General features: G+C 37.8%; 1 protein-coding gene across 3 annotated transcripts in view; it reads left to right on the top strand.

Annotated features, from left to right (window-relative positions):
* Window positions 1–14,135, top strand: part of RPS6KA5 (ribosomal protein S6 kinase A5) — a 186,658-nt gene that overhangs the window by 119,583 nt on the left and 52,940 nt on the right. The window contains exon 1 of one of the 3 annotated variants that reach the window (XM_043919777.1): window positions 1,422–1,440. The exons of the other annotated variants lie outside the window; for them this stretch is intronic. The gene's annotated coding sequence lies outside the window, so the exon portion shown is untranslated. Of the gene's footprint in view, window positions 1–1,421; window positions 1,441–14,135 lie in introns of those variants that run through there. 3 annotated transcript variants of the gene reach the window in all.

Genomic DNA, 14,135 nt, shown 5'->3' on the forward strand with positions numbered 1-14,135 from the left:
GAAGAGATATCTCATTGTAGATTTAATTTGCATTTCTGTAATGATTAGTGATGTTGAGCATCTTTACATATGCTCTTAGCCATTTGTATATCATCATTGAATGAATGTCCATTGAAGTCCTTTGCCTACTTTTTAATCAGATTTATTTACTTTTTGTTGTTGAGTTATAGGAGTTCTTTATATATTCTGGATAGTAACACCCTGTCAGATACATGATTTGCAAACTTTTTCTCCTATTCTGTAGGTTGTCTTTTTTGCTTTGCTTGTTTCCTTTGATGCAAGGAGGTTTTCTGTTTTACAAAACCCGTTTGTCTGTTTTTGCCTTTGCTGCTTGTGCTTTTGGTGTCAGATCCAGGAAACCACTGCCACATCCAGCATCATGAGGCCTTGCCTCTGTTTCCTTCTGGGAGCTTTATAATTTTAGGTTTTACATTTTGATCTTGAATTCATTTTGAGTTAGTTTTTGCATCTGGATTGAGGGAGGATCCAACTTCATTTTTCTGTGTTTATGAACACCCAGTTTGCCCAGCATCATTTGTTGAAGAGACTGTCCTTTTCCCATAGGCATCCTTGCAAAGATCATTTGACCATGTGCCTAAAGATTTATTTCTGGGCTCTCTCTTCTGTTCCATTGGTCTGTATGTTTGTCTTTATTTAAGTCAAAAATGTTTTGATTGCTGGAGTTTTGTAATGTGTTTTGAAATCAAGAAGTGTGAGACCTCCAACTTTGTTCCTTCTTTTTCAAGATTGTTTTGGCTATTAAGGGTCCTTCGAGATTCCATATGAATTTTAAGATTTTCTTTTCTGTTTCTTCAAAAATGTTATTGGGATTTTGATGGGTATTATGTTGACTCTATAATCTGGGTACTGTGGATATTTTAACAATATTGTCTTCCAGTCTGTCAGCATGAAGTGCCTTTCCATTTATTTGTGTCTTTTTACATTTCTTTCATAATATTTTGTAACTTTAATGATCCAAGTCATTTGACCCCTTGGTTAAGTTAGTTTCTAAGTATTTTATTATTTTAGATGCTCATTTTAATGAGATTTCCCCCCCTCCCCAATTTCCTTTTGGAAAATTTCATTATTAGTACATAGAAACATTACTGATTTTTGTATGTTGGTTTGGTACACTGTAACATTGCTGGCTTCTCTTATTCTAATGGGGTTTTTGTGTGTGCAGTCTTTAGGGTTTTTTCCATATAAGATCATATTATCCGGAAGCAGATACAGTTCTGCTTCTTCCTTTCCAGTTTAGGTGTCTTTTATTTCTTTTTCTTACTGACTGCTCTGGGTCAGACTTTCGGTGCTTTGTTGAATAGAAGTGCTGAGAGAAAGCAGCCTTGCCTTGTTTCTGATTCGAGGGGAAGGCGTTCGGGTTTGCACCGTTGAGCGTGATGTTTGCTGTGGGCTCTTCTTACGTGGCTTTGTTTTGTCGAGGTAGCTTCCTTCTATTCCTAGCTTGTTGTTAGTGGGGTTTTTTTGTTTGTTTGTGTTTAATCATGAAAGGTTATTGAATTTTGTCAAATACTTTTTCTGTATCAGTTGAGATGATCATGTGTATTTTGTCCTTCCTTCTGTTAATGTGGTGTCTTACATGGATTGATTTTTGAATCTTGAACCACTCTTGCATTCTAAGATCTTACTTGATAGTGGTGTATAATCCTTTTTACGTGCTGCTGAATTCAGTTTGCTGGCATTTTGTTGAGTTGATATCAGTTTCCATCAGAAATATTGGACTATAATTTTCTTTTATTTGATAGTATCTTTCTCTGGCTTCGGCATCAAGGTAATGCTTATCTCATAAAATTAGTTTGAAAGTGTTCTTTTCAGTTTTTTTAGGGAAAGTGTGAGGAGGAATACTCTTCTAAAGGTTTTGTAAGAATTGCCCAGTTAGGCCATCTGGTGGGTGGCTGGGCTTTTCTTTGTTGGGAGATTTTTTATTCAGTGTCCTTACTGATTATGGGTCTGTTCAGATTTTCTATTTCTTCATAATTCAGTCCTGATAGATTGTATGTTTCTAGGAATTTATCCATTCTAAATTATTCAATTTGTTGGTGTATGATTTAGTTTCTTATGAGGCCTTCTCTTTAATTTCTGACTTTAGCTGAATCTTCTCTCATTTCTGAGTTTGTCAGTTTTGTTGATCTTTTCAGAAAACCAACTCTAAATAAGTTCTGTTAATTTTTTGTTGTTCTTCTGTTTCATTTATTTTGCTTCAATCGTTGTTACTATTTTTTCCTTCTGCTAACTTTTGGTTCAGTTTGTTCTTTTTCTAGTTCCTTTAGGTTTAAAATTAGGCTGCTGATTTCTTTAAATCTTTTAAAATGAAACCTATTCCTGTCTCAGTGCACTAAGATATTGTCTTTTGTTTTCTTTTAAAAATTAGCAAATTGAAATATATAATTTATTAGGTATTAATTTATATATATTTGTGAGGTGGGAATCTTATTTTTATCTCTTTTTAGATAGATAACCCAGTTGACTAAACTATTCATTTAATAGTCAGTTAATCCCTTTCCTACTGATTTGAAATGCAACTTTTTGTCATATGCCAAAATCCTGTGCATGCTTGTGAGTCTGTTTCTAGGCTGATTAAAATTCCATTTGTCTGCTTGCCTCTCCCTGAGTCAAAACCAAAAAACCTGAAGGACCATAGCTTTATGGTCCATCTTTAATCTGGGACGGTGAGATCTTTTTTCTCTTACGCTTATCCTGTGTTTCTCTGTTTCTTTTTCCTGACTTCCCTCCTCCCTCACCACGGTCTTCTCCATTCTTGGTCTTTTGTTCCTCCATGTGAATTAAACTTATAAATTAATTTGAAGAAAACTGTGATCTTTGGCTATCAGATCTTCCAATATGAATTTGCATAAATATTTGTCTTTTCCCATTTATTTCATTATTTTTCTTTCAATAATATTTTCTGATTTTATAATAAGTTTCTACAGGTATTAGATTTTCTATTTTTTTAAATTAATTTAGTTTAATTGGAGGCTGATTACTTTACAATATTGTAGTGGTTTTTGACAAACATCAACATGAATCAGCCACAGGCGCACATGAATCAGCCACAGGCGCACATGTATTCCCCATCCAGAACCGCCCCCCCCCCCCCGCCACCTCCCCCTGATCCGATCCCTCTGGGTCATCCCAGTGCACCAGCCTTGAGCACCCTGTCTCATGCATTGAACCTGGACCAGAGATCCATTTCACGTATGATAATATACACGTTCAACGCTACCCTCTCAAATCATCCCACCCTCGCCTTCTCCCACAGAGTCCAAAAGACTGTTCTTTACATCTGTATCTCTTTTGCTGTCTCGCATATAGGGTCATCGTTACCATCTTTCTAAATTCCATATGTATGTGTTAGTATACTGTATTGGTGTTTTACTTTCTGGCTTACTTCAGTCTGTATAATAGGCTCCAGTTTCATCCACCTCATTAGAACTGATTCAAATGCATTCTTTTTTTTTTTTTTTTTTTTAGTTGGAGGCTAATTACTTCACAACATTTCAGTGGGTTTTGTCATACATTGATATGAATCAGCCATAGATTTACACATATTCCCCATCCTGATCCCCCCACCCACCTCCCTTTCCACCCGATTCCTCTGGGTCTTCCCAGTGAACCAGGCCCGAGCACTTGTCTCATGCATCCCACCTGGGCTGGTGATCTGTTTCACCATAGATAGTATACATGCTGTTCTTTTGAAATATCCCACCCTCACATTCTCCCACAGAGTTCAAAAGTCTGTTCTGTATTTCTGTGTCTCTTTTTCTGTTTTGCGTATAGGGTTATTGTTACCATCTTTCTAAATTCCATATATATGTGTTAGTACAAATGCATTCTTTTTAATAGCTGAGTAATATTCCATTGTGTATATGTACCACAGCTTTCTTGTCCATTCGTCTGCCGATGATCATCTAGGTTGCTTCCATGTCCTGGATATTGTAAACAGTGCTGCGATGAACATTGGGGTACATGTGTCTCTTTCAATTCTGGTTTCCTTGGTGTGTATGCCCAGCAGTGGGATTGCTGGGTCATATGGCAATTATATTTCCAGTTTTTTTAAGGAATCGCCACACTGTTCTCCATAGCGGCTGTGCTAGTTTGCGTTCCCACCAACAGTGGGAACCACCTTTTTCTCCACACCCTCTCCAGCATTTATTGCTTGTAGACTTTTGGATAGCAGCCATCCTGACTGGCATGTAATGGTACCTCATTGTGGTTTTGATTTGCATTTCTCTGATAATGAGTGATGTTGAGCATCTTTTCATGTGTTTGTTAGCCATCTGTATGTCTTCTTTGGAGAAATGTCTGTTTAGTTCTTTGGTCCATTTTTTGATTGGGTCATTTATTTTTCTGGAATTGAGCTGCAGAAGTTGCTTGTATATTTTTGAGATTAATTCTTTGTCAGTTGCTTCATTTGCTGTTATTTTCTTCCATTCTGAAGGTGTCTTTTCTTTTGGTTTTATTTCCATTACTCTGGGAGGTGGGTCATAGAGGATCCTGCTGTGATATATGTCAGTGTTTTGCCTATATTTTCCTGTAGGAGTTTCATAGTTTCTGGTCTTAAGTTTAGATCTTTAATCCATTTTGAGTTTATTTTTGTGTATGGTGTTAGAAAGTGTTCTAGTTTCATTCTTTTACAGGTGGTTGAGCAGTTTTCCCAGCACCATTGTTAAAGAGATTGTCTTTTCTTCATTGTATGTTCTTGCCTCCTTTGTCGAAGATAAGGTGTCCATAGGTGTGTGGATTCATCTCTGGGCTTTCTATTCTGTTCCATTGATCTATATTTCTGTCTTTGTGCCAGTACCATACTGTCTTGATGACTGTGGCTTTGTAGTAGAAACTGAAGTCAGGCAGGTTGATTCCTCCAGTTCCATTCTTCTTTCTCAAGATTGCTTTGGCTATTTGAGGTTTTTTGTATTTCCATACAAATTGTGAAATTATTTGTTCTAGTTCTCTGAAGAATTCATTGGTAGCTTGATAGGGATTGCATTGAATCTATAGATTGCTTTGGGTAGTATACTCATTTTCACTATATTGACTCTTCCAGTCTATGAACATGGTATATTTCTCCATCTATTTGTGTCATCTTTGATTTCCTTCATCAGTGTTTTATAGTTTTCTATATATAGGTCTTTTGTTTCTTTAGGTAGATATATTCCTAAGTATTTTCTTCTTTTCGTTGCAATGTAAATGGAATTGTTTCCTTAATTTCTCTTTCTGTTTTCTCATTGTTAGTGTATAAGAATGCAAGGAATTTCTGTGTGTTAATTTTATGTCCTGCAACTTTACTGTATTCATTGATTAGCTTTAGTAATTTTCTGGTGGAGTCTTTAGGGTTTTCTGTGCAGAGGATCATGTCATCTGCAAACAGAGTTTTACTTCTTCTTTTCCGATCTGGATTCATTTTCTTTCTTTTTCTTCTCCGATTGCTGTGGCTAAAACTTCCAAAACTATGTTGAATAGTAGTGGTGAGAGTGGGCACCCTTGTCTTGCTCCTGACTTTAAGGGAAATGCTTTCAATTTTTCACCATTGAGGATAATGTTTGCTGTGGGTTTATCATATATAACTTATTATGTTGACATATATTCCTTCTATTCCTGCTTTCTGGAGGAATCATAAACGGATGTTGAATTTTTGTCAAAGGCTTCTTTGCATCTATTGAGGTAACCATATGATTTTTATCTTTCAATTTGTTAATGTGGTGTATCACATTGATTGATTTGCGGATATTAAAGAATCCTTGCATTCCTGGGATAAAGCCCACTTGGTCATGATGTGTGATCTTTTTAATACGTTGTTGGATTCTGTTTGCTAGAACTTTGTTAAGGATTTTTGCATCTATGTTCATCAGTGATATTGGCCTGTAGTTTTCTTTTTTTGTGGCATCTTTGTCTGGTTTTGGAATTAGGGTGATGGTGGCCTCATAGAATGAGTTTGGCAGTTTACCTTCTTCTGCAATTTTCTGGAAGAATTTGAGTAGGATAGGTGTTAGCTCTTTAAATTTTGGGGAGAATTCATCTGTGACGCTGTCTGGTCCTGGGCTTTTGTTTGTTGGAAGATTTCTGATTACAGTTTCAATTTCTGTGCTTGTTATGGATCTGTTAATATTTTCTGTTTCTTCCTGGTTCAGTTTTGGAAAGTTATACTTTTCTAAGAATTTGTCCATTTTTCTTCCAAGTTGTCCATTTTATTGGCATATAGTTGCTGATAATAGTCTCTTATGATCCTTTGTATTTCTATGTTCTCTGTTGTGATTTCTCCATTTTCATTTTTAATTTTGTTGATTTGATTCTTGTCCCTTTTTTTCTTGATGAGTCTGGCTAACGGTTTGTCAATTTTATTTATCTTCTCAACAAACCAGCTTTTAGCTTTGTTGATTTTTGCTATGGTCTCCTTTGTTTCTTTTTCATTTATTTGTGCCCTAATTTTTATGATTTCTTTCCTTCTACTAACACTGGGGTTCTTCATTTTTTCCTTTTTTAGTTGCTTTAGGTGTAGAGTTAGGTGATTTATTTGACTTTTCTCGTTTCTTGAGGTAAGCTTGTATTGATATGAATCTTCCCCTTAGCACTGCTTTTACTGAATCCCATTGGTTTTGGGTTGTTATGTTTTCATTTTCATTCGTTTCTATGCAAATTTTGATTTCTTGTTTGATTTCTTCTGTGATTTGTTGGTTATTCAGAAGCATGCTGTTTAGCCTTCATATGTTTATATTTTTAATAGTTTTTTCCTGTAGTTGACATCTAATCTTACCGATCATAATCTTGTGACCAGAAAAGATGCTTGGAATTATTTCAGTTTTTTTGAGTTTACCAAGGCTAGATTTATGGCCCAGGATGTGATCTATCCTGGAGAAGGTTCCATGCACACTTGAGGAAAAGGTGAATTTCATTGTTTTAGGGTGAAATGTCTTATAGATATCAATTACATCTGACTGGTCCATTGTATCATTTAAAGTTTGTGTTTCCTTGCTAATTTTCTGCTTAGTTGATCTATCCATAGGTGTGAGTGGGGTATTAAAGTCTCCCACTATTACTGTGTTACTGTTAATTTCCCCTTTCATACTTCTTAGCATTTGTCTTACATATTGCGGTGCTCCTGTGTTGGGTGCATATATATTTATAATTGTAATATTTTCCTCTTGGATTGATCCTTTGATCATTATGTAGTGTCCATCTTTGTCTCTTCTCACAGCCTTTGTTTTAAAGTCTATTTTATCTGATAAGAGTATTGCTACTCCTGCTTTCTTTTGGTCTCCATTTGTGTGAAATATCTTTTTCCAGCCCTTCACTTTCAGTCTGTATGTGTCCCTTGTTTTGAGGTGGGTCTCTTGTAGACAGCATATATAGGGGTCTTTTTTTTTGTATCCATTCAGCCAGTTTTTGTCTGTTGGTTGGGGCATTCAACCCATTTACGTTTAAGGTAATTCCTGATAAGTATGATCCTGTTGCCATTTACTTTGTTGTTTTGGGTTTGAGTTTATAAACCTTTTCTGTGTTTCTGGTCTAGAGAAGATCCTTTAGCATTTGTTGGAGAGCTGGTTTGGTGGTGCTGAATTCTCTCAGCTTTTGCTTGTCTGTAAAGCTTTTGATTTCTCCTTCCTATCTGAATGAGATCCTTGCTGGGTACAGTAATCTGGGCTGTAGGTTTTTCTCCTTCATCACTTTAAGTATGTCCTGCCATCCCCTTCTGGCCTGAAGAGTTTCTGTTAACAGATCAGCTGTTATCCTTATGGGAATTCCCTTGTGTGTTATTTGTTGTTTTTCCCTTGCTGTTTTTAATATTTGTTCTTTGTGTTTGATCTTCGTTAATTTGATTAATGTGTCTTGGGGTGTTTCACCTTGGGTTTATCCTGTTTGGGACTCTCTGGGTTTCTTGGACTTGGGTGGCTATTTCCTTCCCCATTTTAGGGAAGTAAAATGGAATTTTGAAGAACAGCTTTAGATGTATCTTGTAAGTTACAACAGATAGCATTTTTACTATTCATTGTGGTTTTTTTCCTTGGGCCATGAATTATTTAGAAATGGATTCTTAAGTTTTCATGTGTATAGGATTTTTGAGTTTTCTTTTTGTAAATGAGTTTTAGTTTTATTGCTTTCTGTTAGGACAAGAAAACATACATGGCTTTATTTCTGTGGTTTTTGAGATTTGTTTTGTGACCTATCATTTGGTTAATTTCTGTAAATTTACCTCATATACCTGTAAAGACTACGTAGTCATTCTCTTAAGTGTTAGATGTCAGATTTTACCTATTTCTATGAACATCATGCTTATTTTCCATAGCTTCACCAGTTATTTTCTGGCTTGATCAGTCACCTATAAAAGAGATAGATTAAAGTGCCCAACATGATTGCAAATTTGTCCATTTCTTCTTGGAACTCTCACCATTTTCATTTTATGTAATTTAAGTCACTTCAAAAATTTTTGAGTAGAGTATATTAGTCTTGGACTAGTGTTATTTCCTAGTGAAATATTCCTTTTATTATTATGTAGTACATGCATGTGTGCTAAGTCACTTCAGTTGTGTCCGACTCTTTGTGACCCCATGGACTGTACCCCGCCAGGCTCCTCTGTCCATGGGATTCTCCAGGCAGGAATCCTGGAGTGGGTTGCCATTCCCTTCTCCAGGGAAGCTTCCTGACCCAGGCATCAAACCCACATCTCTTTTGTCTCCTGCATTGATAGGCATGTTCTTTACCCCTAGTGCCACCAGGGAAGCCCATTATTTTGTAGTGACTCTGCCTAATTTTAATAATTTTTTTAGCCTTGAAGTTAATTTTGCTGCTATCGATAAGGATACTCCAGCTTTCTATTGGTTAGTGCTGGTCCGGTATATCTTTTTCCATCTCTTTACTTTCAATATTTTGTCATTATGTTTCAAGTGTGTCTTTTTAAAATAATATGTAACTGAATTTTGGTTTTGATCCAGAGTTTCTGTCTGTTAAATGGTGACTTAAATCTGCATATTATGAGCGCTGATACAGTTTTACTTCTCTCTTCTTGCTGTGTATTTCTGTCATAACTTCTCTTTACTTTTCCCCCTTCTTTCCTGTCTTCTATTTAAATGATTTAGATTTCTTTATTTCATTTTTCCTGTGGTCTAAGAGTTATATATATTTTATATCTATTCTTTGAGTGGTTATTACCCAGAAATTTTTAACTTACACAGGAGTGCCTTGGAGATATCTTGGGTTCATTCCAGACTACCACAACAAAGTCAACCACATGAACGTTTTGGTTTCCTAGTGCACATGAAGGTTGTGTCTACATTAAACTGCAGTCTAGTAAGGGTGCTATAAATACCATTATGTCTAAAAAAAGTACCTATCTTTACTTAAAAATACTTTATTGTTGAAAACGCCAACCACTGCCTACGCCTCCAGTGAATAGTAATCTCGTCGCTAGTAGGGGATGTTGCCTCGGTGTTGATGCTGCTCACTGATCGGCGTGGTGGTTGCTGGGGCTGGGCTCACTGAGTTCCTTAACAAGATAGCAGTGAAGTTGGTCGTATCAGTTGACCCTTCCTTTCACAGATGATTTCTTTGTAGTATGCAATACTGTTTAGTAGCGTTTTACCCAGAATAAAACTACTTTCAAAACTGAATACCTCTCAAATCCTGCTGCTGCTTTATAAACTGTTTATGTAGCATTCTAAATCCTTTATTGTTATTTCAACAATATTCACAGATCTTCACCAGGAGTAGCTTTCAAGAAACAACTTTCTTTGCTTGTCTGTAAGAAACAACTCACCATCTGTTAAAATACTATAAAATTGCAGCAGTTTAGTCACATCTTCTTCCCAAAAAAAGACTGTTATGTCTATATTGAAAAGCTGTTGTTTTTGTAGACACCTTCATTAATTATCTTAGCTAGATCTTCTGGATAACCTGCTGCAACTTTTGCATAAGCACTTGCTGTTACAGCTTCTTTCCTTAAACCCCCTGAGCCAGCCTTTGCTAGCCCCACTTTTCTCCTGCAGCTTCCTCGCCTCTCTCAGGGCGTCGTAGAATTGAGGAGAGCTAGGGCTTGGCTCTGGATTAGACTTTGGCTTGAGAGAGTGTTCTGTGTAACTGGTCTTGTCTCTCCCGACCTCTGAACCTTTCTCTGTATCATCAATAAGACTATCTCATTTTCTTATCATTTGTGTGTTCCCTGGAGCAGCAGTCTTAATTTCCTTCAAGAACTTCTCCTTTGCATTCACAACTTGGCTAACTATTTCATGCAAGAGGCCTATCTTTTGACCTTCTTGGCTTTTGACATGCCTTGCTCGCTGAGCTTAATTATTTCTAGCTTTTGATTTAAAGTGAGAGCCTCATGACTTTTCCTTTCACTTGAACCCTTAGAGGACACTGCACAATTACTAACTGGCCTAATTTCATTATTGTTCTGTCTCAGGGAATGAGGCGTCTGAGATAAAGGTGAGCAATGGGGGAACAGCCAGCTCGTGTCAGATGGATTAAGTTGCTGTTTTATATGGGCCCAGTTCTTGGCACCCCAAAACAATTACAATAGTAACATCAAAGATCGCTGATCACAGATTAGCATAAGAAACGTAATAATAATGAAAAAGTTGGAAGTATCGCAAGAATTACCAAACTGTGACGCAGAGACGAGAAGTGAGCCAGTTGCTGTTGGAAACACGAGGCCAGTGGCCTGGCTCGGCCCAGGGCAGCACAGATTTCAGTCTGTAAGGAGCCCAGTGCCTCTGAGGCACGGGAAAGCGGAGCGCTTGTGTGCCGACTTCACAGAGTCTGAAACGAGCCACGGTGTCTGTGATGGTCACAGCACTGCGAGAGCACTAGACGCTGCAGCTTCAGCACCCACGCCGTCTTACCTGGTGTCATCACTCCAGTCTCTCCTGTTACGTTTCCCTGTGCGGGTATCTCCCTAGGTTAACAATTACTGTTGTATGATTATTAGTTTCATTCTATAAATTCAGAACTTGTTGAGATTCTCTCACATTTTTACCCATTGTTTCTGCTCACTGTTGCTTTTTACGTTTTACTATTTTCTTGTGAGTTCAGTTTATTTCTGAAGCCCATCCTTAAAGGTCTTTCTAACAAGCATGACTAAATAATGAACTCTGTCTTTGTCTTAAAATGCCTTTATTTTGCCCTGCATATTGAGTGATAATTTAGCTGGATGTAAACATACCTAAGAATAGACTAGGTTTTTGTTTTTGGTATCTTTTTATTGTAAAATAAAATACATACCAAAAAAACCAAAAGTATAGCTTAGTGAATTATTATTATTATAAGGCAAACCCTCTTATAACCACCACTCAAGAAATAGAAATTTGCCACCCATGTATATATTTTTATTTAGTCTGCTTGAGACTCTTGCAACATTCAGGATAATTTTCTCAAATATGTGTGTACTTTACAGATTCTCTTTCATTTTGTCTACTCTGTTTAATCTGTTTTTGTTCTTTTTTTCAATTATGCAGTTCTACTGTATTAGTTTTCCATATGTTTCTAGTTTTTTCTATGCTACTGTATTTTTTAATGAATATTTTCCTTTCCTTATGTCTTTCATCTTTTACAACATTACTGGTGTTTTCTAGATTATTATTCTAGTGGTTCAAGTAATCCTTCTGTTTTGTTTACACAATATAGTAATTCACTAATTTTGAGATGTTCCAGGGCTTTATTTGTGTGACTCCCGAGCCAGCTAAGTTGTGGGGATTCCTCTGGTTCTGTCGTGTGATCCAGAGCATCATCACACAGGACCAGATTTCCTCACTTTTCCATTCTTAGTTCAGTTCAGTTGCTCAGTCGTGTCCAACTCTTTGCGACCCCATGGACTGCAGCACACCAGGCCTCCCCATCCATCACCAACTCCCAGAGTTTACTTAAACTCATGTCCATTGAGTCGGTGATGCCATCCAGTCATCTCATCCTCTGTCATCCCCTTCTCCTCCCACCTTCAATCTTTCCCAGCATCAGGGTCTTTTCTAATGAGTCGGCTCTCCACATCAGGTGGCCAAAGTATTGGAGTTTCAGCTTCAGCATCAGTCCTTTCAATGAATATTTGGGACTGATTTCCTTTAGGATGGACTGGTTGGATCTCCTTGCAGTCCAAGGGACTCTCAAGAGTCTTCTCCAACACCTCAGTTCAAAAGCATCAATTCTTCGGCACTCAGCATTCTTTATGGTCCAACTCTCACATCCATACATGACTACTGGAAAAACCATGGCTTTGACTAGATGGACCTTTATTGGCAAAGTAATGTCTCTGCTTTTTAATATGCTATCTGGGTTGGTCATAACTTTTCTTCCAAGGAGCAAGGGTCTTTTAATTTCATGGCTGCAATCACCATCTGCAGTGATTTTGGAGCCCAAATAAATAAAGTCTCCCTGTTTCCACTGTTTCCCCATCTATTTGCCATAGAGTGATGGGACCAGATGTCATTATCTTAGTTTTCTGAATACTGAGTTTTAAGCTAACTTTTTCACTCTCCTCTTTCACTTTCAAGAGGCTCTTTAGTTTTTCGCTTTCTGCCTTAAGAGTGGTGTCATATGCATATCTGAGGTTATTGATATTTCTCCCGGCAATCTTGATTACAGCTTTGCTTCCTCCAGCCCAGTGTTTCTCATGATGTACTCTGCATATAAGTTAAGTAAGCAGGGTGACAATATACAGCCTTGACGTACTCCTTTTCCTATTTGGAACCAGTCTGTTGGTGCATGTCCAATTCTAATTGTTGCTTCCTGACCTGCATACAGGAGGCAGGTCAGGTGGTCTGGTATTCCCATCTCTTTAAGAGTTTTCCACAGTTTGTTGTGATCCACACAGTCAAAGGCTTTGGCATAAGCAATTGAGCAGAAGTAGATGTTTTTTTGGAACTCTTCTTGCTTTTTCAATGATCCAACAGATGTTGGCAATTTGATCTCTGGTTCTTCTGTATTTCTAAATCCAGCTTGAAGATCTAGAAGTTCTCGGTTCACGTACTATTGAAACCTGGCTTGGAGAATTTTGAGCATTACTTTGCTAGCGTGTGAATGAGTGCAATTTTGCGGTAGTTTGAACATTGTTTGGGATTGCCTTTCTCTGGGATTGGAATGAAAACGAACCTTTTCCAGTCCTGTGGCCACTGCTGAGTTTTTCAAATTTGCTGGCATATTGAGTGCAGCACTTTCACAGCATCATCTTTTAGGATTTGAAATAGCTCAACTGGAATTCCATCACCTCCATTAGCTTTGTTCATAGTGATGCTTCCTAAGGCTCACTTGACTTCGCATTCCAGAATGTCTGGCTCTAGGTGAGTGATCACACCATTGTGGTTATCTGGATCATGAAGATCTTTTTTGTATAGTTCTTCTGTGTATTCTTGCTACCTCTTTTTAGTATCTTCTGCTTCTGTTAAGTCCATACTGTTTCTGTCCTTTATTGAGCCCATTTTTGCATGAAATGTTCCCTGGTATCTCTGATTGTCTTGAAGAGATCTCTAGTCTTCCCCATTCTATTGTTTCCCTCTATTTCTTTGCACTGGTCACAGAGGAAGGCTTTCTTGTCTTTCCTTGCTATTGTTTGGAACTCTGCATTCAAATGGATGTATCTTTGTTTTTCTCCTCTCTTCTTTTCACAGCTATTTGTAAGGCCTGCTCAGGCAACCACTTTGCCTTTTTGCATTTCTTTTTCTTGGGGATGGTCTTGATTCCTGCCTCCTGTACAGTGTCACGAACCTCCGTCCATAGTTCTTCAGGCAGTCTGTCACATCTAATCCCTTGAATCTATATCCCGTTCTAGGGGGAAAGAATCAATTTGGGCCCCAAATCTATAAGAAACACATGCCTCAGGATTTCAGCAGAAGAACACTTATTTGTTTGTTTTTAAACCTAAGGCTCAGATAGAAACAAACCTGTGCTTCTGGATGAATTTATTTTTTCTAGACTTTGCCTTCACTGAGGATTCAGCTTTCTTAGACTCCAAGGTTTACACAGGAGTGGTAATTCCAGTCCAGCTTATCTGAGCTGAGGGCCTCCTCTTCTGTTCTGAAGTCCTGAAATTCAGGCTGCTGCTTGTGGAGGTCTGACACCGCTCCCCTGCCTCCCTGTGCTGCTGCTGCTGCCTCCGGCGCGGCCCTTGCTTCTCACCCTCTCCGTGGCTGGCACCGGGG

The sequence above is a fragment of the Cervus elaphus genome, chromosome 12 (assembly GCF_910594005.1).
Source record: "Cervus elaphus chromosome 12, mCerEla1.1, whole genome shotgun sequence".
Classification (NCBI taxonomy): Eukaryota; Metazoa; Chordata; class Mammalia; order Artiodactyla; family Cervidae; genus Cervus; species Cervus elaphus.